This window comes from Arvicanthis niloticus, chromosome 3, assembly GCF_011762505.2.
Source record: "Arvicanthis niloticus isolate mArvNil1 chromosome 3, mArvNil1.pat.X, whole genome shotgun sequence".
In the NCBI taxonomy this organism is placed as follows: domain Eukaryota; kingdom Metazoa; phylum Chordata; class Mammalia; order Rodentia; family Muridae; genus Arvicanthis; species Arvicanthis niloticus.
Window position 1 is genome coordinate 34,806,851 of NC_047660.1, and position 4,814 is coordinate 34,811,664.

Consider the following 4,814-nt stretch of genomic DNA (forward strand, 5'->3'; position numbering starts at 1 on the left):
GGTACCGGAACAGCTGCTGTTGAAAAATCACTCTTCTTGTTTTACATGATATGTCTATTAATGCAATCCGATATAGCATTTGCCTTTTGGTGACAGTGTTACACTGCTGAATCATATTCAATTCTGCATCCATTATTTCTTCCCTAGTGAATCACAGAACATTTGTCTTTATTAGTTCTTACAGTATTGATTTCTACCCTTTCCTTCTTCTATTGATATCAAACCACATTTTAATCATATCTACCAGACTTGAGTCTTGTATCTTGACATAAAAAATATCCAGGTGGGAATTTAAAAAAAAATTATTTAAGAATGATTTGTTGGGTTTTATCACAATGTGAGGGTAAGAATCTCAAATGGTAGTAGAGAGGGCTCAGTAAATGATTGACATTCATTTTCTTTTGCCTTGAGAATGGTTTCATAAATTTTAAATTACCAATAGTAATTGGTTGAAGCTAATTTGCTATGAAAACTGTGACGATTTCATGCTTATGAGGTCTACAAAATGGGCTGCACTGTACTGATCATGGACCATCATTTATAAAATGTCTGCTACGATGAGTGCTCCATCCACAATGATCTTGAAAAAGATGGTTTTGTTCTTATGAACGTAACCCCAGAAGCAATCTGAATTTTTTCAGTCAGTTAAGTGTTACGACTATTTACAAGCTATAGAATAGGAAATTTTCAAAATATAAACAAGATAAACTTATACTACAGAATTTAAACCATTTACCTTTATGTGTTTAAAATAATTTCTTAGCTAGTTTTAAAGAAATGGTGGGATAGAAGGTGAATATTTGTCACTTTCTAAATTTTAGCTTTTAAGGGAAATGTCTTTAAGAATTTTTCTAACTTTAAATAACTGAGTACGCTCTTAACTACAAGTTAGCAGTTTGTATTTCACAGAAACAGAACCTTAGAAAGTTTCATAACAGAATTACTACAAAGAGTGATTAATTTCATCAGGTTTTCTCTCGCTTCGACAGCACATATACTAAAATTGGAATGAGATAGAGAAAATTAGCATGGCCCCTGTGCAAGTTTGTAAAGCGTTTCATAGGTTTTGAAATATAAATAAATAAATAAATAAATAAATAAATAAAATAATTAATAATGAAAAAGAAAAAAATATACCCACATATGTGTAATTGTGTCACTGAGTGCAAAGACTGGAGAGAGTCTTTTTTGTTATACATGGAAGTTTCAATGTAGCATAATGCATATCTATACAGTGTGTCTGTGAATAAACTCAGTGGCTATAGCAGTCTGCTCAATTCACTCAGATCACTAAGATTAATGGCAAACAAAAAACTGTGCATGTAACATCCAGTGAACATTTAAAGTTTTACATTTCAAAATGCCTTAAGATTTAAGCCATTTTGTTAAGGTGAAACTGATATTCAGTTTCAAGGGGACATATTATAGGAGGTATTTTATGCAAAGATGTTTCTGGGCAAAATTTATATTTAAGCCTGTGTACTTACATTAACCCTGGGCCTTCCAGAATGCAAGTGGGACCCTTTAGTGAGTTGAAGGGCCTCACTAAAGCAAAAGTCAGAGTCTAGCAGAAGTCTAAGTCTTCTCAGTCTTGTGTATTGGCCTCCAGCTGTGATACTAGCTTATTCTTGATCTTTGTGGTCTGTTAGTCTACCCTGCAGACTGTGTACTTGGCAGTCTGATTATATTTTGAGCTACTTCATTAAAATAAGTATATTTCTCTATAAAAACATATGACTTTGCTTTCTTTATGGCCTCATTTATTTGTGGTCTTAGACTGGGTTTTTTAGTCCTAGTAGCTACAGACAATTCATTATTCCTTCTAAGAGAAAAGATTAGAAATGACAAACATTTATTTTTAAACTACCAAGCACATCGTCCTTGCTGTTTCTAATCATAGCTACTTGTTGAAAGTGACTGTACAAGCTGGAATCACCTAAAAAGAATATTGGTTCTATCCATTCCAGCTGTGAAGATTGTTCAAATAGAGAAAAAGCCTAATTTAATTTAGTTCTCCATGTTTGATATTAAAACTCACAGAACTTAACAGTAGTCCCTGGTGGACTCAGTTCCATCAAGAGAAGTTACACTGGTGGCTTGCTGTGAAAACTTGACCCTGTCTCGTAGGACTTCTGAGACATAGCGAGAAACAGGATGTGAAGTCTCTGTGTCTTTGGAGTATAATTTACTGTGCAACTTAAACTCTAGACCTGTTTAATGGTCCCCACAGCAGAGTTTCTAGGCCAACAACTAAATCAGCTGCAGTGCTCTGCATTTGCAGACAAGCTTTATGATTTACAGAATTTAATAAGCTGAGATCTCATGACATTTTCCCCTGCCCCCAAGATTCAACTTTTAAAATCGCTGCCAAGGAGGTTGTCAAAGGAGCATGTACCCATTGGCATAACGAGACTTTACTTAATTTTTTTTAACCACACAAAAGTATATAAAACTACTACTTCTATTATTAATTCATTAAGAGTGAAAAGTTTCCAGAGCACTCCTCTTGCTGAGATGATAATACATGAGTGACGTTTCTGCATGATTTTATAAAAGTGATATTTTGTTTTTTGTTTTTTTTTTTTTAAAGAGCCTACCAAATTGAGTTACATAGGAAGGTCAGATGATTTGACAGTTTCTCAACTGTGAGCTGACATGTCGAGCTAAGGTTTTCCATAAGTCAAAGCCCTTTGTCATTACTTGGAAGTATATTTTGCTCATTGAGGAAACATACAGTGTTTTGTGTTGGTTTCTTGGCTTTTTTTTTTTTTTTTTTCTTTCCAAATCTCAGCTTGGTCACTTTGCCTAAGAGGAGGCTCGGTTTTATCAGTCTGAATTGTGACATTATATGGCTCTTCAGGTAAAATTTATTTTCAAATGGGGAAACAAAGTGACACTGTGGAGATTTGATCGTGTATACTGTCTTGTCATTCATGCCTTGGTGGCCACTGGCTGCTCTGGCTTGCCCATTATGTGATATGGCTAAGCAAGAGGGCCTAAACAAACACAGGATGACCTACAGGACTCCCTGCCTGCTTGACAATCTCTTAAGAACAAACACAGTTCATTTTCCATATTTAATATAAAGTATAATGACACCATTCATCAACTGTGAAGTAGAAGGAACTCTGAGGTCACACTACTGAAGGATGCTGTTCCTGTTGAGATTGTGTACAGAAATATAACGTTTCTTCCATTGTTTAACGCTTATTCACCCTTCCTCTTAAGGATAAATTTCCTTGTACTAAAATAGACACATACTACAAATATTGAAGCCAGTGTCTACTGTGTCCTGTTTCCTGTCTTCTATTGTTCTTGCATCCTTCATTTCTCCCAATCCATGTCCTGTTTTTTCCACTACATAATTCGAGTTCATGTAGATTGGTTCTCTAGTCTTGTTTTTTTTTTTTTAAACCCAGCCTTAGAGGATTAGTGCATTTATTACAAATGTATGCGTTTCACACTCTTCAGAAAGATTGGCTTATGTATAATGATAATTGTGAGAAAAGCAGCTATATTCTATTATCATAACCTGTCTGCTCAGTTTTCTTTCCACTGCCAGCAGTTTTCATGGGTTCATGGCAAAAGAAATTGCAATCACCTGAGTATATTCCACTCTGCTTCTGTCATGCTGAATGATGAATGTATTTATTCTTCGGCTCAGAATTAATATATAATATATAATATCCATATATATATATATATATATATATATATATATATATATATATATCCATGCTTTCTCTGTATGCATGAGCAAATGATAAGCAAAAGCTAAAGGGAACAGGTTAAAAATACTTTATGGGATCAATGAAAAATATTTTATACTCATATTTGAACGTCTAAGGCCTGGGGTAAGACAGCTTTTAAGGTCAAGCAGAGAAGGAGATTTTCCTCTCCTAAGCATCTATCAACAGTCCTTGGAAGAGCAGTCAGTGCGAGCATAATTTAATATGGCTTCTCTCTGAAAAGAATGCCTCTTTGACATCATGTCACAACGTGTGCTTCAAGGGAAGACTTTCAGGTGGTCTGTTTTTCTGCATTGATTTCCTTTTATCATTTTAGTCACAGCTTCAATTTTTTTTTTTTTTTTTTTTTTTTTTTTTTTTTTTTTTTTTTTTTTTTTTTTTTTTTATGTTTTCCTGAAACAAACAAAAAGTCATGTTAAACTTCGGTATTCATCTGGCATTCTCCTTCCATCCTGGTAACAATGCACAGCTGCTACCCTGCAGATGGCACACAGCCTTGCTCCAGGATCTGCTGACTGTTAAGTTACTCCTGGCTAGACTATGGTCACTTGTGGCTAGACTGAGACATGCCTCCCTGGGGATGAAGGACCAGGTTTGACAGGAACAGCTGAGAAAGGCCAGCCACATCAGAGAGTGTCTCTCGCCAGCAGGGGCTGCTGCAGGAATAGTCAGGTTGTTATTCCTGAGTAGAACCTGGAAGAATGTCAGATGTGTTGAGGCAAGAAATTTAGGAAATGGGAAATGACTGGAGATAATGAAATGAATAGAACTGAAATCAGTCAGGAAAATACAATACGCTTTAAAGAAGTCTTGTTAGAACTATATGTTAAGATGTGAATGCAGATAGTGTGTGTGTGTGTGTGTGTGTGTGTGTGTGTGTGTGTGTGCGCAGCATTGGGCACCATTCTTGAGAGAGAAGATATAATACCAGAAAAGAAGTATGTGAAAAACATGCTGTAAAATGTTGAGGGCCACACATACTTTTGGAAAATCTAACAGATGTTAAAAATGTAGAAAAATGACCCGCCTTAACCTTTACTCTGTTTTCTAAAAATAAACCACAAA

The 4,814-nt window shown here is 35.3% G+C and overlaps 1 non-coding gene across 1 annotated transcript; it reads left to right on the top strand.

Moving 5' to 3' along the window:
* The first annotated feature begins 969 nt into the window (after positions 1 to 969).
* On the top strand, positions 970 to 1,079 carry LOC117706364 (U6 spliceosomal RNA). The gene has a single exon (XR_004606480.1). It is a non-coding gene; the product is annotated as a U6 spliceosomal RNA (small nuclear RNA).
* The last annotated feature ends 3,735 nt before the right edge of the window (positions 1,080 to 4,814 follow it).